The 22481-nt window shown below is 35.2% G+C and overlaps 1 pseudogene; it reads right to left on the bottom strand.

The window, feature by feature from the left end:
* Nucleotides 1-441: 441 nt before the first annotated feature.
* LOC130216661 (ribonuclease inhibitor-like) lies at nucleotides 442-20061 on the bottom strand (annotated as a pseudogene).
* Nucleotides 20062-22481: the final 2420 nt, after the last annotated feature.

Raw genomic sequence — 22481 nt, 5'->3', positions numbered from 1 at the left:
TAGATTTGAGGACTCTCTATTAGTGATAAACATTCTGAAAATGTCCCATTATGAAGAATAAATCCGTAAAAGTGTTTATATTGTTTATTGTTAAAAACATTTGATGCAATGAAAGCTCATATGACCTGCCAGTTGCCAACTGCTACCAAGTGACCATTGGTAGGACACCTGACCCACCAGCCAGTTGCTAACTGCCAATTCAATTAAATTCAATTCCCCTTTATTGTATAGCGCTTTTACAATGTAGATTGTGTCAAAGCAGCTTCACATAAAAGGTCATAGTAAATTGGAACAGTGTAGTTCAGTTTTTTCAAAGTTTAAGTTCAGTTTAGCTCAGTTGAGTGTGGTTTAAAAATCACTACTGAGAGTCCAAACACTGAAGAGCAAATCCAACGATGCGCAGCTCTACAGATCCCGAACCATGCAGCTGCCACCAACCAGTCACTTGTAGGACACCTGACCAACCAGCCAGTTGTTAATGGCCACCAACCAGCCACTGGTAGGACACCTGACCCACCAGCCAGTTGCCAGCCGCCACTGGTAGGACACCTGACCCACCAGCCAGTTGTTGATGATCACCAAGCAGCCACTGATAGGACACCTGACCCACCAGCCAGGCACTGGTTGGTCACATGATTGTTGTCAAATGCCGGGTCAGATGCGGCTGCCACTGGAAGGTCAGGTTACCCGACAGTTGGACACTGGCGGCTGCCACCAGCCAGTGACAGATCACGTGATCCGCCACTGGCAGCTCCAGCCAGCGAGTTGAAGATTGAACCCCTACTGTTTTCTTTTGTAAGTACGTAACTTACATTTAACATTAAAAACACCGTTCACACATATAACAATGATTCATAATACTCAATAATAACTGTAACAGTCCAAGTATTCAGATTTACTTACACTAGTAAAGACGACGTTTCACATCAGAGTAAGTCTCCAGAAGTCTCTGCAGCGATTTCGGTTTGTGACGCTGTTAAAACACACCTGTGATCAATCAAGATTGATTAATCTCGGAGAAAAAACAAAGTTCGCCGAAGCAGTGGACAGCAGTGTGAAGCACAACCATCATAGATATTCCTCTGCAACCATAAAAAAGCTCAACACCTCAATCTCCTTCTCCTTTCTAACGGCAGTTCTCAAACTAAACCAGAGCTCTAGCGCCTCCTGCCGTTACTGCCTATTCTCTTCTACCAACATTGATGATTCTGGTGGACAATCTGCTCCATTTATGTAAATTTCACATACACAAATCCAAGTTTGCCAAAAGCAAACCTCTCTTCATGGTGCTAGAAAAAGAGATTAAAATGTATATGAAAGTGATATCTAAGTCTTTAAATAGAAAGGCAGTTAAAATATTACATGCTCCTCCTTGAACATTTTAGCATTAAATTGTTTGTATACTGTACATGCATTTTCTGTAGTAAAAGTGCATTTAATAACTCTTGTTAATAACAAAAATTGGAAAAATATGTGTGTTATATTTATATTTGATAAATATGTACCCTCTCCTCTGTTTCCTTCTTTTCTCCTTTAATCATTCTTGTTAAGGAATGTGAAGTGATTTTGCTGTATAATAAAACTGTACATGCTGGTTATTGTTAATAAAGCAAAAACAAACAAAACTAAAAAAATTATAATAAAATTTGCTCCATTCACCTCCAGCTTCAGAAGATTAGAATAATAACGACAGACTAATCAAATCCCACATCTGAAATGTAAATCTGATATTGTACAGTTCCATATTAAGGCGTATTAAGTCAGTTTTTTTTTTTTTTTTGAAATTGCAAATTTCACAGACATTTAGAACAGAATATATTAAACAATCACTATATACAATATATTTGTCAAACAATATGACATTAAAGGTTAAAATAAATATAATTACTATAATAATGTTAATTAACAGAAAAAAAATGAGGATGTAACTCAAAACTGATGATTTAAAAAAGACAAAACACCACTTTATCTGTTATTTACAACTAATGACTAATTTTGACATTGCACAATGTGGATAAAAGTATTTAGACAATCCCTGTATGATAAACCGTCACTCATGCAAACATAAGATTGAATATTTATTTTGGAATTTCTCTCTGTGATAATACCTTAGATAGTCTTATTTAATTGTATTTTTTTTTTTTTGGCTCTATTTCTATTGGCTTGTATTTCTATTATATGTTTAGCTAAATATTATTTTACACATGAAGCAACATGAAAGAAGCAAAAGTAAAGTGTAAACGCAGCCTACATGACACACTAATAGGCAAGTTACTTTGTTCAAATGTTTTTAAAATAAAACTAAAGTATTTTTTAAGCTATATTTGGAAAATGTTTGCTGCATGCATTAAAAGTCAGTCAATTATTATTAGTATTATTATAACAAAACAGATCATTTCAAATAAGTAAATTTGAGTTTTTTTTTTTTCAAAACTGTAAAGTAACACTCATTGGACAAAAACAACAAAGTCTTTATAGTCTTCTGTAAAATAAGCATTTTTGTTTTTGACTGGTAAGTTTAGAATAGCTCAACTGTCTCCTTGGAGTGATTTTAAAATGACATAAAAACATCAAACTGTATTCCATCTTAGTTTTCGTGGTTACACATGAAACATTCTAAATCCCGCAAATATATGCACAGAAATAACAATCAACGTGTGGAACTGTCAAAAAGTTAAAGCAGTGTTTGCTCACGTATAAAGAACAGTTGATTTAAAAACAATATTACAACTTGCTAAATCAGTGACAGCCAGAAAGTCCAGATATTCTTCTCTGCTCTTTTATTCAGGAGCCTTCACTATATTTCTCACAGATGTGTGGAAACATCAGACTCAACATCATCTATTAGATGAAATAATTCTCAAATGTTATTAGTGTGTATTGACTACAAATAACTGGGTGTTAGATTAGACAAATTACCTTTTGAAAATCATCTCATGTCACAAAAACAAACTCCTTTCATCTAAAAAAAACATGCTGTCTCTATAAGATGAAGAGTTAGTTGATGTTTTGATGAGCTCTAGACTGGATTACTGTAATGTTCCGCTCACTGCTGTTCTGCATCCTCCATATATAAAAAAAGCTTCATTTTCTGCAAAGCAGAGTTCTTACCAGCTCAAGAAAATATGATCATATCATCGCAGTTTTATCTTCTTTACACTGGCTGCCTTTTAAGTTTAATTGTTTATTACCTGCAAAGCACTGAATGGTTTATCTTCTGTTTATCCAATCAGTCTTCAATCTTGCTACAATCAAAGCCTCTCTTTAAGATCTCAAAACTCAGGGTTTCAGCCAATACCCAGAATTGCAAAGTCCACTAAATGAAGGCGAGCATCTTCACATCTGACTCCTAAACTGTCGAATAGCCTTTCTGATAATAGGTTAAATACATATTCAACAGCTGCTTAACCTACATTGAAGGAAATAAGACAAATGAACTTACCATGCATTAAAATAAATTATTGTTTCATTCAAATACAAAAACACCCTTTTGTCCTGTATTGTGAAAGTTTCTCACCTCAGTGTCTCCAGTTTACAGTGTGAATCCTTTAGTATGTCACATAAGAGATTCACTCCAGAGTCTCCTAGTTGATTACCACTGAGGTTCAGTTCTCTCAGGTGTGATGGGTTTGATTTCAGAGCTGAAGTCAGAGTCACACACTGTTCCTCTGTAATGCTGCAATAATTCAGCCTGAAGACAGAAAGAGAAAAGACAAATGTTGTGAAAAATATGAAAAATTCTGCAAAAATTATAAATGTGAAACGGTTTAAATGATGTACTTGAATGTTATGTACAGAAAATTCATTGAAGTGTGTGGTTTACTATTATGAAACATAAATACAACCTTATGAAAGTCTGTCAGTTTATTTTTGTCAGAGATTTTTCAGATTTCATTAACTACAAAGTCTGAAAAATTAACACTAATGTTTTCAAAAATAAGAATAAAATATCTGAAATAACTATTGACTTTTAGATTGATTGAAGTTGTCTGCTATTATATTGCTTGTTTAACTGTAAATCTCTTGATTGTGTCTCTCTGATGCTGAAAGTAAATCTGCTAAGACTCAAATAAATAATTAATATCGACTTCTGTGACATTACTAAAAAAGAAATACAAATACTGTGTTACTGTAGGCTACTTAAAGGCTAATGAAATCCTGAACTCAAATTTCAGAGATTTTTACATGTTTTTGTGTGTTAAACATCAGATAAAAAAACTATACCATCTGTCAGCTTTAATTGTAGGGAATAACCACTATACAGTTTTTCTTTGGCTTATTCCCTTCTTTATCAGGGCTCCAAACAGCAAAATGATCTAAACCCGCTGATGTGTGTGTTATACGTCAGTAAGGGGTGTGTGTGTGTGTTATACTCATGTATGCATGCAGGGCCGTGTACACGGGGGTGGCCTGGTGGCTAAAGCCACTGCCCCTCTGCCCTCATTGGCTCCTCTAAGCCTGTAATGTGCCCTCATTGTGCCCCTCTCAGCCTGTAATCTAGGTTACGGTACATCATTGTAATAAAACCATGTCAATAGTAGGCCTATAAATAGTAAAAAAAAAAAATTATATTAATATTCTAAAAGTTAATATAAATTTATGGTGTATAATATTAAATGTGCAATACTTATGTCTAAATCAGACAAGTACAGGTAAGACTGTTAATCTGGAAGGGATATACTAGGGTGTAATACAAAGATAGATAGACTTTTATAAAATAATTTTAATATTGTAAATGCTTTGTTACTCATTCTAAGATGAAACTGCCTCAGAGTCAACTCAGCAAAGTAAAGGCGATGGTCTTCGAACTGAGCCAGAGACAGAAAATGTTCAGATTGGGAAAGAAAGGCAATACAATGAGACAGAAAGGGAAGAGACAGATCAGAAAGATATGGTGAGTGAGACAGCCAAAGACACAAGGGAGAAAGAGACAGAAAACGTTAAGCTTTTGCTTCAGTTACAAAATCCATCTGATCCATGTAAAGAAATACAATATAGCATACAATGTGGCATTTACTGAATTTACAAATTCAATAGGACCCTGCCATGCAATTCTCAATCATGATACATGGTACCAAATAGAAAGCTTTTTGCTGTAAAAAGGAACAGGCACATTTCAAAATGTAAAAGAGTAAATAGTTTCTGTTATTATCAGCAATGTGTAATTGTGAATCACAAAAGATGAGCTTATCAAGATCTTTTAGGACAAAAAAAGGTTTTGTTGTTAAAGGTACAGGTAAATATAAAAGTGTAAAATAGTAAATTGTTCTGAAATTATTACAAAGTGTACTGTCTTCTCCTTTAATTATATTTTTATAACAACTGGAAAATTTGTATTAGCAAGAACCCACCCACTTAGTGCCCCTTTTTTTGCTTTGGGCCACAGCCCCTCAAAATGTCTGTGCACGGCCCTGTATGCATGTAATGTATGGATGTGCGCGTGTGTTTGTGTGTATTATATCCTACAGTCTTATGCAAAGTTTGACCACCCCTGATCATTTTCATAATTGCAAGCCATTGCTGCAGGCCTTTTCAAATCAGCAAATTCATTTGGATATATTTTATACCCTAGGGGAAAAGAAACAGTTCAGTTCTGACATAACATTTATTCAAAATCAACAGATGAAATGCAATTTAAGTTATAACAAAAACAGAAAGGTACACAAATTTGGATACCCCAACAGAATAATGACATCAATCTTTTGCACAGCCACCTTTTGCTGAAACTGCAAACTGTAGACGCTTCTTATAGTCAAGGATAAGTCCCAAATTTGTTTTGTTTATTTGTTTTTTTTTAAATCTCTTCAGTTCCGTTAGGATTGATGGGTGCCGAGCATGAACATTGTCCTACCGAAACATCCAACCCTGCCATAACTTCAACCTCTTGACTGATTCCTGAACATTGTTCTTCAGAATCTGCTGACACTGGGTAGAATCCATGTGACCTTTAACTCTGTCAAGGTTTCCAGTACCTGTGCTTGTCACACATCTGCACAGCATGATGGACCCTCCACTATATTTTACAGTAGGGAGTAGGTTCTTCTCCTGAAATGCTGTGTTCTTTTTCCACTATGCAAAGCACCTATGGTTGTGGCATCTGTCAACAGTATATTTTTCCAAAATGATTCAGGCTAGTCCAAATGAGCCTTTGCATACCTCAAACCACTCTTTTTGTTGACAGAACACAAAAAAGGCTTCTTCTGCATCACCTTCCATTGAGCTGTTCTTTGTGAAGATGTGCTGGACTGTGGAACGATGCACAATGATATTATCAGCAGCAAGATGTTCCTGGAGCTCTTTGGAGGTGGTCTGTTGTTTGTCCTGTGACCATTCTAACCATTCTTCGCCTTTGCCTTTTAGAAGTTTTTCTTGGTCTAGCACATATTTCTTTACTAGAACTGTTCCCATGGCCTTCATTTCCTTACTATATTTCTGACTGTAGAGATGGAGACTTTAAACCTTTGTGACAGCTTTTTGTATCCTTCTCCTAATTCATGTTGATTAATTATTCTAGTTTCAGGTCATTAGGAGGTTCTTTTGAGGTTCCCATGTTTCTACTTCATGGTTCACAAAAAGGAGAAGCACATCTAGCAATGAAGTATCTTAAATATTCTTTTTTATGCTTGTCTGCACCTGTGTTAGGATTGTGAAGGTTCACTGAGTCACTCAAATCAATTTTGTGTTGGAACTGTACTTTGACATTATTTCTAAGGATGGAGAATGTACTCTCATGTGTCCACAGTAAACCAACTGGGGGTGGGGGAAGCAAGTCGGAGCACTCACTTTGGTCCCCCGGGCTCTGCGCAGGTTGGGGAAATTCCAAATTGAACCAAAACACTCATTACAATTGGCTTAAGATTGGCCACCAAAACTCGGGACATTGCAACCTGCAGAACCTGGAAAGACATAATAAATTATCATTAACTTTCACTTTTCATATTATCCGAATTCTGCTAACTAAAAGAACAGCTCAAATAGTTTGTCATTATTTAAAATTTGAAGGAATTTAAGGCTAAGTCAGTCTTATAGAAAACTGTTTGAGCCAAGTGACATCAACAAAAAAAAAAAAACTTTTGTTGTGGAAAACTGTGAAACTTTTTTTCTTGGTAAATTCATACCAATGTATACGTCCCCCTCACTTCTTTAGACCGACCATTTAGAAACAGATGATTAATAATTATATAATTGTAAAATCTCATAACTGTCCCCCCACTTTGAAATGTCGCTACGCCCCTGATATCATGTACATGTGATTTTAAGGCCTGTGACTGTGTAAGCATTTTAAGAGTAGTTTAAAGCAACGTGTAAGAAATTGGACCATTTGAAACTTTGTATAATTTAGTAAAAATATTTAAATATTAAAGATTAGGCCTATGTTATTAAGTTTCCTTCACAGCTAATTATTCAATTTCTGCCCCTGAATGTTGACTTTCCAGAAAATCATAAAGCACTAGTTCACTTTTTTATTTTAAGCATGACACACCACCCCTTGAATTCCTTTTTAAAATATTTCCCAAATGATGTTTAACAGAGCAAGGAAATTTTCAGTGTGTCTGATAATATTTTTTCCTCTGGAAAAAGTCTTATTTGTTTTATTTCGGCTAGAATAAAAGCAGTTTTAAAATATTTAAAAACCATTTAAGGTCAAAATTATTAGCCCGTTTAAGCTGTATTTTTTCAAATAGTCTACAGAACAAACCATCGTTATACAATAACTTGCCTAATTACCCTATCCTGCGTAATTAACCTACTTCAGCCTTTAAATGTGACTTTAGGCTGTATAGAAGTGTCTTGAAAAATATCTAGTCAATATTATTTACTGTCATCATGGCAAAGATAAAATAAATCAGTTATTAGAGATGAGTTATTTAAAACTATTATGTTTAGAAATGTGTTGAGAAAATCTTCTCTCCGTTAAAGAAATTGGGGGAAATAAATAAACAGGGGAGCTAATAATTCAGGGGGCTACTAATTCTGAATTTAACTATATATATATATATATATATATATATATATATATATATATATATATATATATATATATATATATATATATATATATATATAATATAATTCAATTCAAGTTATTAAATTCATCTGGTGAAATTGTATATTTATATTGCAATATACAACACAGAAAAAACACAATATCGCAACATTTTGATTTTTCCAGTATCGTGCAGCCCTACTAACCAGTGACCTTGAAAGGATTTAGGAGATTTAGAAGATTGCACATTGTTCTTCTTTTTTGATCTCCACTGTATAGTTAAACAGGAGAATCCTGCATCTACTGCTCTATCTAGGTTACTTATAATTAGCTACTGAATAATGAACAGATCAAGCAAATACATAATCACATTTATTTATATATTTCCAATCATTACCATTCAAAATAACTGCATACATTATTAATAAAACAATTAAACAAAAATAATTTAGACTATCTGATCACTGTACAGACAAGCAACTTAGAGTGCAGGGGATTATGGGACGGTACTTAACTGTTGTCAGCTGGTTGTATTAAAAAGTTACTTATGGCTGATGTGGGAAAACAGACATATCTTCCATCAGCCAAAGCTTTTTTTAGTCGAGAGATATTCAATCATTTATTATAGCTAGAAAATTTACTACAAATTTTAATGACAAATGTTACAAATAAATGTAAAAAAAAAAAATAAATAAAGTAAAATACATGCAAACCTATGTCATATATACAGTAACTACAGTCTAAATAAATATAAACATTGCATATTACTAGAACTTATTTGAACCTGTGTACATGTTGACCACAACAAATTAATTGTTCACTTTGGACATTGTTTATATCATTTGACAGAAGAGCTAAAATTGACTCCCAACATCATGAAGTAGTTGTTCTACTGCACTTCCTGCTAATCCATCTCATTTGAGAGCTCATCAGTCTCACCTGTAAAAAAAATAAGAAAATACCCTTGCATGAATACAAACCAACAATAAATATACAATATACAATACATATTCCATATGTATACATTAGACATCTCTAATAGTAATATATTTTGAGTATGTATTATTTGCTGTTTAACAATAAACTTAAACCAGCCACACAGCACACACACACACACACAGATTTACAACAGATGCTATATTGAGAACCTTCAGAGGCGTCCTCATCTGATGATGAACTTTCATCTTCTGTGAATCCACAGGTTTCTGAGCTTTTGCCCATGGTGTACAACCAATGCAGTAACCCGGTTTACACCAGCTCTAACATAACCTTCTTCCTCCTCAAGCCTGCAATGAAAAATTCAACAGACAAGTGTGTAGTTGGACAAGCTGAAAATAATCACTGTTATTTTAATGAGCAAAAAAGCAGGGGTGTGATGATACACAACACTGAGCTCACAATATCAAGACAAGAAAATATTCATTCATTTTTCTTTTCGGTTTAGTCCCTTTATTAATCTCGGGTCGCCATAGCGGAATGAACCGACAACTATCCAGCAATATGTTTTACACAGCGGATGCCCTTCCAGCTGCAACCCATTACTGGCAAACACCCATACACTCTCATTGCTTTCATTCACACACATACACTACGGACATTTTTAGCTTACCCATTCACCTATAGTGCATGTCTTTGGACTTATGGAGGGAAACGGAGCACCCGGAAGCCAAGATAATATTGTTCATACTATATTTATAAAATCTTCATTCACAAAACGTTTGTTGTCTTAATTTGATGAACAGTCACCAAATTAATTGTTTTGTTTTAAACTAATGTTCCTTGTAATGACCCCCTTTCAGTTCTACTCAACGAGGATAGATGTTGAAACAGATCTTTACGCACCTTAGTTTACAGTTTGAGTCTCGCAGCAGGTCATTGAGTGCTTACTGGAGTCCTCCCATTTTTACTTACTTTACTCCAGCTCAAGTCTTTAAGAACTCAATGATTTGTCTTGGCCAAAGATTGAGGGTTAAACACGTAACATCTGTACTGCCACAGTCATTTAGTCTAGAAAGAGACAGGACACAGAAAAATAGATATCCATATTGACCCCTGGGGGTGCAGGTAAATTTGTATTTTCTTTGTAAATGTAATGTATAGTCATATGTGATGAGGTATTTCATCTTATAGATATTTCTGTTGGCAGAGATCCTAGAGCTTTAACAGCTATGATGGCCTGCTGTAGATAAAACAGAGACCATTGCTCTGTGTCACTCCAGATAGTCAAACACCACAGATGAAGGACACAGCCTGAATGAAAAAGAAATTTCTCTGACAGTAGCTCATGAAACCCCCTAAACAAAGACGACTGTGCTACTTTCTGTTTTGACACATGTATAAAGTGTCAAATGTATAAAGTAATAAAGAAAGAAATATTAATAAAGAAGGAAAACATTTATACTTTTTAACCACAAGAGCTTGTCTGACCAATGCAAGCTAAAAACAACCAAAATATCAATGTCATTTGACATCGTTATTGGACGTCAAATAATTTACAATGAATTTTGGTCACTCGACATCACAACCTAAATCTAACCGAATATTAACATCTTATGATGTTGTTTGCCTGCTGGGTAGAGTAAGACAGTTCTGTAATGCACTTTGAAGCTGCAGTTGGGAAGCTTATACCCCTAAGCACCACAGAAGTCCACAATAGGCGTTTTTATAATGCATCATCAGTCAGTCATATTGAAGAGCAGAAGCATATAGATAAGAGCCTCCCATTGGATAATTACTCAATGGATGATTATGTTTCAGCTGGTTAAAAGTTACTTAACCCTAACTGATGCAGAAAACAGCTTCTTATTATTAAACAAACATGTCGAGAGACACTCCTCTGTTTGTGGAAAAGATAATGATATACTATTTGTGCATAGTTTGGAAAATTGTGTCATGCAGTATTCTGCTTTTGTTTGCTCTATGGTCTCTGCCATTTTTGTTAAGCTCATACTTATGTTATGAAGGTTTACTGTTCACTGAAATAAAATTAAATAAAAAATAAAACCTGCATAATTTACTCTGCAAATTTGACCTGTGTTTAGTACTGGTGAGAGTTTAATAAAATAAAGCCATCACTAGCAGGAATTATTTCCCAACAACTATATTGTAAAGTCCTTTGTGAGATGGTAAGTAAAGGTTAAAGTTTAAAATGCAAAGTTGAAATTATTTTAAGCATTCTTGTGTTTCCTCACCTTAACCTCTTGAGTTACAGCGGTGGGTGGTTCAGCACATCACACAGCATGTTCCACTCCTCTGTTTTTTATTAGATTCTTACTGAGGTTCAGTTCTCTCAGGTGTGATGGGTTCATACACATAGCCTGTGACTCAGGAAGTTCAACTGTTTTTTCTGTAATACTGCAATCACCACAGACTGAAGACAAACAAAGAAAAACAGTGACAACAGATTTATGGTAAATTCATGTATGGATTAATTTGTAATTTGTGAATGCCATACACATGTTCTAGAAATAGGAGATGGAAACTTAATTACAGAACTATAAACCATATAGCTAGGATTGAATACTATTAACACTATATAAATAGTTATAAATTAAAAGTGTATATTAAAAATAGAACATTAACACACAACTGACTGAAATATTTGTGTAGTGGTAAGTGTGTTTGGAACAATGGACCTTTTCTTGCATTTCAGAGGTAATACCTGTAAAACCTGCTTTAGTCTGGAACCTGTATATGAAAAATTATCAATTTAACAAATATTTGAGGCAATCTTCTGTTGCTAACTTTATAAGCTAATCTCCAAAAACATGAATTATTAAATCCATTTAGTCTTCACAACCATCAGTGTTGTAGAAACCATAATTCTGTCTGTGTTGTAAAAAACATACTTCATTCATTCATTTTTCCTTTGGCTTAGTTTCCTTATATATCAGAGGTCGCCACAGCGGATTGAACCGCCAACCGCCAACAAAACAACTACAAAAACAAATTTTGTTTAAAAGTAAAATTTTCTAAAATGTATCAATGGTCATGTTAAACCATATACTCATAATAGTCCAGCAAATGTGTTACAGTACTTTAAACCTGTTACATTTTTAACATTTTTTGAGAAAAACTAGTAGGATTGTGCTCCATAGTGGACTTCTATGTGCTCAGTGGTTTGAACTTCCAATACATTTATGTATTTATTTATTTGATGATAAATACATTCTCTTGGTATGACCCAATAATATATAATAATTTATAAGGGCAGGTAAATTATAAGCACATTTTTATTCTGAAAGAACTAATCTTTAAAATCTGACTTTTTTCAGCAGCGATTTGGCAACCGTCAGCATATAAAACACATTTACAACCACAAAGTTTCAATTGCTTCAGTAGTTAAGTTTTCTACTGACATAATACAGTATGAACCATCAGTCACTTAATAACATAAGCTTTCATCTTACTGTTGTACAGTATATGATACTAACTGTAGTTTCTCCAGCTTGAATTGTGTCTCCATCAGTAAATCTCTGAGGTTTTTCACTCCAGAGTCTCCTAGATTGTTCCACTGAGGTTCAGTTCTCTCAGGTGTGATGGGTTTAATTTCAGAGCTGAAGCCAGTTCAGCACAATCTTTGGGTTGTATATTACAGTGTCTTAACCTGTATTGGGAGATTTAAGATTTTAATTTTGTTTCATCTGCTTCCAAGAGAATATTTTCTTAGCTGTAAATGTTTTTCACCTCAGTCGCTCCAGTTTACAGCGTGAATCTTGCAGCAGAGTAAAAAACAGCTTCACTTTTGCATGCCTGAGTTCATTCCCACTGAGGTCCAGTACTTTCAGGTGTGATGTGTGTGATTTCAGAGCTGAAGTCAGGAAGCCACACTGTTTCTCTTTAATACTGCAAACACACAGACTGAAGACAAACAGTGATGACAATTGTTTAGATCCATTGGAGCAGTTTTTTAAAGAGCTACAGTAATTATATTTTCTATTTTTTCAATATATTTTTCGCCAGAGTAGGGCTGTCACAGCAAGAAGATTCTCAGACCGTAAATGAGAGTGTGATCAGCCAAACTGAAAGTGAAAATAGAGCATACAGTGTGTTGTGGCCAGATAACATGTATTGTGCAGCTATACAAGTACAGAAATGTTTAACCCATTGTCCAATGATTTTAAACATTAATAATTATTATTAACAAACTAGTAAAAAGCAAAAGGTCAGTGGGGTGAAGGAAGACCACCCTCATTGAAATGATGGATGGCCTTTTAGTGGTCATTTGACACAATATATAAGGAATACATAAGGAATACATAATTCTTGGAAATACAATCTCACAGTAACCACTGTACAGTATAATGATACTAACATTAGTTTCTTCAGCTTGCATTGTTGGTTCATCAGTAGAGAGCAAAGGCTTTGAAACCCAGATTCTCCTAGTTCATTCCCACTGAGGTTCAGTTCTCTCAGGTGTGATGGGTTTGATTTCAGAGCTGAAGTCAGGATCACACACTGTTCCTCTGTAATACTGCATCTACACAGACTGAAGACAGAAAGAGAAAATACAATAACTCAAACTGTATCGCTGATTATCAACTAAGGTTTCGGAAAATTCTGGTGCTTTAAAGTAATTGTAGCTGGTGATGTACAATCACCAAAAACCACAGTTTCTGTAAAAACCCATCTAGAACAAAGGCGCCTACAATTTGGGTAGCTTGAGGGTGAGTAAATGAACACTTGCTTTTTTGGTGGGCTTAAAAAAAATGAAAACTCAGTAACAGGATTACATGATTCTGCCATGCACTGAAAATGGTTATGAAAATACATAAATTTAAGTGATGTTACATTATACTATATCTGTTGGCACATGTAGATTGCAATTACTCCTGCAAATTTAACATGTTCATTTGGGACACAAATATTTACTGACCACTTGAAAAAACAATGTTCCTCCCCTCATGATAAACTGTGCAATACTCACATGAGTTTGTTGAGTTTACAATGTTTATTCTGCAGTAGAGCAGAGAGTTGATTCACTCGTGGTGTCTCCTAGTTCACGATCACTCAGATTCAGTTCTTTCAGGAAGTACGGGTGTTTTACCCACAACTCCAGTCACAAACTGAAAGGCTTCATCTGCAGCAGGACTCAAAAACCTGCAAGTTTGAAGAATAATTCAGAATTTGTTGTTCATTGCCTCAAAAAGTTGATTAGACACGCTCCTAGTTACAGTTAACAATTTTACTTTAAAAAGTGACTGAATATAGTCCATATGGTAGCAAAATCTTTAGAGCTTAACATCTTGAAACTGCTCAGAATACACATAAAACCTTATTATTTCATTGTAATGATTCTGTTACAAACACCACAGTACACTAAGATGCAAAAAAAATTGTATAATTGAATTGATATTAGGTTAGGAATATTTACAATAGTCTACATGTCATTCATTTTGTATTTTCCCATGTCGTCACCTCAGTGTCTCCAGTGTACAGTGTGGATCCTGCAGTAACTCAGTGAGCTCCTTCACTCCTGATTGTCCAGGATCATTTCCTCTGAGATCCAGCTCTATCAGGTGTGAAGGGTTTGATCTCAGAGCCTGAAGCCAGAGCTTTAATAACCTTCTTCAGTGATACTGCAGTCTGAAAGACTAAAGGGAAATTTTAATAATAAACAAAATGTGGTTTATAGAATTTTTGAATTAAGAAAAAAAAATCAAACAGTGGTTCACTACACTCACCTGAGTTTCTCCAGAGTGCAGTTTGTATTTTCTAATCCGCTCTGGGAGTTTCTTCACTCCTGAATCCTGCAGAATATTGTTGCTCATGTCAAGCTCTTTCAGACTGCTGTCTGATCTCAGGACTGTAGACAGAGCTGAACAGCTTTTCTCTATTAGGACCACATTTCGTAGACTAAAATATTGAACAGGAGAGGAAGAATTTAAATTGACAATTACTTGATACAAATATTCATTGACCCTACTCTATATTACTGGTTTTATATCTTGATTTCTGTAAGAAACTAAAGTGTGCATTTGCGATGTGAGCCTCTTATGCATTAGCTGAGATCTCAGCTTTTGCTGGAAAATGTTGAAATGCTGATATATGTTTAAAAAAAACCCAGGTAAAGCCTTTGTAAATATACTGTTTTTAATATTATCAATTTCATTTATTTGATTTGAAACGTTGAAAAAAGTATTTAAATGTCATCAAATGTGCAGAATGTTATCTGTGAAATGATAAAATAAAATTTTTAATTTGTCTTAATGTTAGTGAGAAACCAAACTGTCAACCGAATCATTGAGAATCATATTACCTCATGTATTTAGTGAAGCTTTACTTTAAATGTAAATAATAAAACAACAACAGAATAATAAACCAACAAACAAATAAATAATAAACAACAATACTCACATGAGTGTGTTGATCTGACAGTGTTTATCCTGCAGTAGAGTAGAGAGTTGATTCACTCGTGTGACTCCTAGTTTACGATCACTCAGATTCAGTTCTTTCAGGAGTAACGGGTTTTTACCCACAATTCCAGTTACAAATTTACAGACTTTCTCTGCAGCAGCACTAAAGCACCTGAAAAGAGAAGAAGTACACTGGCATTACATGACATATGAAGATTTATTTTAGTAACTTAAAAAGCTTTCATTTTTTAATTGTTATTTATCTTTCAAAACTAGTGTACTTAAAGTGACACAAGTCCCTCACCTCAGTTTCTTCAGTGTACAGTGTGGATCCTGCAGTAAATCAGTAAGCTCCTTCACTCCTGATTGTCCAGGATCATTTCCTCTGAAGATCCAGCTCTGTCAGGTGTGAAGGGTTTGATCTCAGAGCTGAAGCCAGAGCTTTATAACCTTCTTCTGTGATTCTGCAGTCTGAAAGACTGAAAATCATAAATACTCATATTAAAATGAACATCAGAGTTCAGATTAGTTTTTCTTCTGTACAACACAAACATGATTAAGGACACATACAAAATTGTGCAGTGTTGAGGGGCCTTTGTGAACATGGCTGGAAACTACTGACATCTATTGCTATTAACAGGTGGCATCTCACTAAATTAGAATTTCTTTGAAAAGTTCACATTCAGCTTAATGGAGATGCTGCGTTGATTGTCCAGCAGAACTTGGCACCTGCCATCAACTGCCAAAAGTACTAACACCTGGTTTAAGCATCATGATATGCCTGTATTTATTTTGGGGCCTGGCCTAAAACTCAGAGATTATATGTGGTGTTGTTAAGAGGTAGATGTGAGACACAGACCCAACAACACAGAAGAGCTTTGGCCAAGTTGTGTGCTGTACATGTATCAAACATTCAGAAGTCCAGAATTTCTGTGTTGGTCTTAAGTGATTATCTATTGTCTGAGATACTGAATTTTGGGTTATTTATTAGCTGTAGGCAATAATCGTTAAAATTAAAAAGAAACACTTGACATATATATTATGTAGTATTCGTTACACACGAGACTGATATGAGTTTAACTCTTTGAATTTTATTAATAAACTAATAAGTCTTAATAATTTACTAATAAACTATTAGATTTAGTTTATGTCAGATCTTGAAAATAATAATAACTAGCAAACCTAAATTAGAACTTTGACTGTGCAAATCAACCAATATCAGTCACTCGGCATGTAATTTTAATAATGTTAAAGAGGTTTAATGAGTATTAATTGAATTATAAACCATACCATTTCATTTGGATGGTTTTATTTGATTATTTCTGTCGTTGTTGCATCTGGTGCAGGAAGACAAATTGCTTGTTTCTGGAATCTTGTCATGTCGCGTTGTTGTTAGGTGTGCAACTATACCAACTCTCATTACAATAGACCCTAAGTGACTATGTGCTTAGTATTTGCCAACACTTTGGCCCTGCAAAATGACATTTTACTGACTTTTAAGTAGCTTTGCAACTGCATGCCAGCCCAACAAATCGAAACCATGTTATCAACAAATCTAAACCATGACAACGACAGTACCCTGACAGCCTGCTTTAGTGTACTATTACTCTAAAGAGAATTAATTGATATGTAGTGGCAAAAAAGCTAAACATGATCCACGCAGATGAAATTAGACAATGACAGATATAATTTCTCAGTTTACATTTGTCAGAAAACTTCCTTTGTTCGAGTGACTACTCTCTACTGTCTCACAAGAAATTGTTGTGGTCTATAAAAGGTATCAGTGAGCAGTGGAATGAGCTGTTGTAAATTAAAATGTACCCACCACACCTTTAATGTTATATTTTCATACTTAGACTGCCTAGTGCAAACCAGAGTTTGATTGCTAACCTAACTGTGACATCAGTAAAACTCGGATGTGATTCAAAAGAGCTTGTGTATAATTAAATGTAAACTTCAACTAGTTTAGATAGCTATGAAATAATTGCTGTTGTCATATCAGCTATCGCTATTTCCAATTAGGTGAATTAGCCACTCTCTGAATGTTCTTTTAAAGCTGAACACATACAATAAATAGTATTCCTGTGATTGCTGTTGCAATCAGTGTATCTGCTATTGAAATGTACTGACTTGAGTATCTTCAGCTCACACATTCGATTCCCTAATCCTTTACAGATCTCTCTGACTCCTGAGTCCAACAGACGACTGTTGTTCAGGTTCATCTCTTTCAGGATGGTTTTGGAGGAGAGAACAGTAGCTAGAACTGAACAGCTTTTCTCTGTCAGCTTTTCACAATTACTCAGCCTAAACACAAGAACAGCATTATTAAATATTTAGCATTCAACACATCAGATCAACAGTATGAATGTTTATAGAGTACATGTAACTGACAGTCTTTAAAAATAAACAATCAGGAAAGTTATCATGCATAAACTTATGTTGACTCACTTGATTTTCTCCACTTTGCTATGAGAGTCCATCAGAAGAGCAGAGAGTTTGTCTCCATCCAGATCTCCTAATTTATCTTCACTCAGATCCAGTTCTGTCAGTAATAATGGACTTTTACCCACAGCTTTAGTAAGATAGTCACACGCTTCCTGTGCAGAACACTTCAGAAACCTACCAGAAGCAGAAGATAATTGTTGCATTTGGTCATTTTACAATGATTTGCCTTTTGCACCCTCTAATCTTCATTAAAGACAAGCTAAAAAATAAAACAGAGCATTTTCTCAATGTATGATTCATGTTTGGTTATGGTTATACAGGTATGTAAGATGCATGTCTTTGTCCACAGTAAACCAATTTTAACATTCTTTTTAGATTTTACATTAAAACCTCAAACTATTAATTTAAAAGGCTGACGAATGTTTTTGTAACAGCCTTTTAAAGATTTACCCTTGACATTGTTTAACCATTCAGACAAGTGCAACACAAATGCAGACACACAAAAGTAAATATCTGTGTTAGATTATGTCTTCTAGAACTCCACACATCTACATCTACAACTACACACACACACGCATGCACGCACGCACACAACACACACTTTTGATCTGTACACACAAGCTTATGGAACATATTGTTAATGGATTAAATTACTGTATAACAAGTGTGGTTAATGGTAAACAGATCTGAAAATGTGTTAATACAATGTTTTTAGCTTACAGTACTCTATATAAATACACATTTCTTTGGATTCTGATCATGCTTATTGCATGTTATGTTTCATTTAAAGAGAATTGAAAAAGTAAAGGTTGATTGATACTGAGGTTACATTTTGGAAGAACATCAACACATTTTGTTCCAAGTGCTTTTTTAAGTTTGTAAATTACCTGAATTTACAGCTTCTACTCTTCAGTAACTCAGTGAGCTCCTTCACTCCTGATTGTCCAGGATCATTTCCTCTGAGATCCAGCTCTATCAGGTGTGAAGGGTTTGATCTCAGAGCTGAAGCCAGAGCTTTATAACCTTCTTCAGTGATACTGCAGTCTGAAAGACTAAAGGGAAATTTTAATAATAAACAAAATGTGGTTTATAGAATTTTTGAATTAAGAAAAAAAAATCAAACAGTGGTTCACTACACTCACCTGAGTTTCTCCAGAGTGCAGTTTGTATTTTCTAATCCGCTCTGGAGTTTCTTCACTCCTGAATCCTGCAGAATATTGTTGCTCATGTCAAGCTCTTTCAGACTGCTGTCTGATCTCAGGACTGTAGACAGAGCTGAACAGCTTTTCTCTATTAGACCACATTTACGTAGACTAAAATATTGAACAGGAGAGGAAGAATTTAAATGGACAATTACTTGATACAAATATTCATTGACCTACTCTATATTACTGGTTTTATATCTTGATTTCTGTAAGAAACTAAAAGTGTGCATTTGCGATGTGAGCCTCTTATGCATTAGCTGAGATCTCAGCTTTTGCTGGAAAATGTGAAAATGCTGATATATGTTTAAAAAAAACACAGGTAAAGCCTTTGTAAATATACTGTTTTTTAATATTATCAATTTTCATTTATTAGATTTAAAATGTTGAAAAAAGTATTTAAATGTCATCAAATGTGCAGAATGTTATCTGTGAAATGATAAAATAAAATTTTTAATTTGTCTTAAATGTTAGTGAGAAAACCAAACTGTCAAACGATCATTGAGAATCATATTACCTCATGTATTTAGTGCAGCTTTACTTTAAATGTAAATAAAGTAAACAACAACAGAATAAATAAACCAACAAACAAATAAAATAATAAACAACAATACTCACATGAGTGTGTTGATCTGACAGTGTTTATCCTGCAGTAGAGTAGAGAGTTGATTCACTCGTGTGACTCCTAGTTTACGATCACTCAGATTCAGTTCTTTCAGGAGTAACGGGTTTTTACCCACAATTCCAGTTACAAATTTACAGACTTTCTCTGCAGCAGCACTAAAGCACCTGAAAAAGAGAAGAAGTACACTGGCATTACATGACATATGAAGATTTATTTTAGTAACTTAAAAAGCTTTCATTTTTTAATTGTTATTTATCTTTCAAAACTAGTGTACTTAAAGTGACACAAGTCCCTCACCTCAGTGTCTTCAGTGTACAGTGTGGATCCTGCAGTAAATCAGTAAGCTCCTTCACTCCTGATTGTCCAGGATCATTTCCTCTGAGATCCAGCTCTGTCAGGTGTGAAGGGTTTGATCTCAGAGCTGAAGCCAGAGCTTTATAACCTTCTTCTGTGATTCTGCAGTCTGAAAGACTGAAAATCATAAATACTCATATTAAAATGAACATCAGAGTTCAGATTAGTTTTTTCTTCTGTACAAACACAAACATGATTAAGGACACATACAAAATGTGCAGTGTTGAGGGGCCTTTGTGAACATGGCTGGAAACTACTGACATCTATTGCTATTAACAGGTGCATCTCAATAAATTAGAATTTCTTTGAAAAGTTCACATTCAGCTTAATGGAGATGCTGAGTTGATTGTCCAGCAGAACTTGGCACCTGCCATCAACTGCCAAAAGTACTAACACCTGGTTTAAGCATCATGATATGCCTGTATTTATTTTGGGCCTGGCCTAAAACTCAGAGATTATATGTGGTGTTGTTAAGAGGTAGATGTGAGACACAAGACCCAACAACATAGAAGAGCTTTGGCCAAGTTGTGTGCTGTACATGTTCAAACATTCAGAAGTCCAGAATTTCTGTGTTGGTCTTAAGTGATTATCTAATTGTCTGAGATACTGAATTTTGGGTTATTATTAGCTGTAGGCAATAATCGTTAAAATTAAAAGAAACACTTGACATATATATTATGTAGATTCGTTACACACAGACTGATATGAGTTTAACTCTTTGAATTTTATTAATAAACTAATAAGTCCTTAATAATTTACTAATAAACTATTAGATTTAGTTATGTCAGATCTTGAAAATAAAATAACTAGCAAACCTAAATTAGAACTTTGACTGTGCAAATCAACCAATATCAGTCACTCGGCATGTAATTTTAATAATGTTAAAGAGGTTTAATGAGTATTAATTGAATTATAAACCATACCATTTCATTTGGATGGTTTTATTTGATTATTTCTGTCGTGTTGCATCTGGTGCAGGAAGACAAATTGCTTGTTTCTGGAATCTTGTCATGTTGCGTGTTGTTAGGTGTGCAACTATACCAACTCTCATTATCAATAGACCCTAAGTAGACTATGTGCTTAGTATTTGCCAACACTTTGGCCCTGCAAAATGACATTTTACTGACTTTTAAGTAGCTTTGCAACTGCATGCCAGCCAACAAATCTAAACCATGTTATCAACAAATCTAAACCATGACAACGACAGTACCCTGACAGCCTGCTTTAGTGTACTATTACTCTAAAGAGAATTAATTGATATGTAGTGGCAAAAAAAGCTAAACATGATCCACGCAGATGAAATTAGACAATGACAGATATAATTTCTCAGTTTACATTTGTCAGAAAACTTCCTTTGTTCGAGTGACTACTCTCTACTGTCTCACAAGAAATTGTTGTGGTCTATAAAAGGTATCAGTGAGCAGTGGAATGAGCTATTGTAAATTAAAATGTACCCACCACACCTTTAATGTTATATTTTCATACTTAGACTGCCTAGTGCAAACCAGAGTTTGATTGCTAACCTAACTGTGACATCAGTAAAACGGATGTGATTCAAAAGAGCTTGTGTATAATTAAATGTAAACTTCAACTAGTTTTTTCAACTAGTTGTCATATCAGCTATCGCTATTTCCAATTTCACTAGTTCACACTTGCAATAGTTTCAGAATAAAGCGTATTTGGCATGCTGTCCGGGGAGAGGGCTCTGAGCTCAGGGAAGACACCCAAACTCGAGTTATTCCTCTTATCAGGAAACAGAGAGGAATAGGGATTCGAGCGAAGTATCTAGCCCGGCCCCAGAACGCTCCCCAAAAATTGCTTATTTGGTTACAGGACAGCAGCCAGACAAGTGTGTGAGCTCCCCAAAATTTGCTGATCTTTAAAATTTGGAGGGGTGCTGTTGAGTTGATGGTTGTGCGTTGTAAGGTGTGTGTCTCGGGAGGAGGCAGTTACTGTATTGATGGTGATGCGTTATGTGTCTCCAGCAGGAGTCATTGCTCCCACAGGAGACGGGCGTCTCCCATAGGAGCGGTCACTGCACTTGCAGTGGTGCATAAGATGTACGTCTCCCATGGGAGCTGTCACTGCACTTGCAGTGGTGCATAATTATAAGGTGTACGTCTCCCGTAAGAGCGGTCACTGCGCTTGCAGTGGTGCATAATAAGGTGTACGTCTCCCGTGGGAGCTGTCACTGCACTTGCAGTGGTGCATAATAAAGGTGTACGTCTCCCATGGGAGCTGTCACTGCACTTGCAGTGGTGCATAATTATAAGGTGTACGTCTCCTGTAGGAGCGGTCACTGCGCTTGCAGTGGTGCATAATGAGGTGTACGTCTCCCATGGGAGCGGTCACTGCACTTGCAGTGGTGCATAATTTATAAAGGTGTACGTCTCCCGTAGGAGCGGTCACTGCACTAGCAGTGGTGCATAATAATGAGGTGTACGTCTCCCGAGGGAGCGGTCACTGCACTTGCATAGGTGCATAAGATGTACGTCTCCCGTGGGAGCGGTCAC

Source organism: Danio aesculapii, chromosome 22 (assembly GCF_903798145.1).
Source record: "Danio aesculapii chromosome 22, fDanAes4.1, whole genome shotgun sequence".
In the NCBI taxonomy this organism is placed as follows: Eukaryota; Metazoa; Chordata; class Actinopteri; order Cypriniformes; family Danionidae; genus Danio; species Danio aesculapii.
This window is presented reverse-complemented; position numbering and strand designations above follow the sequence as displayed.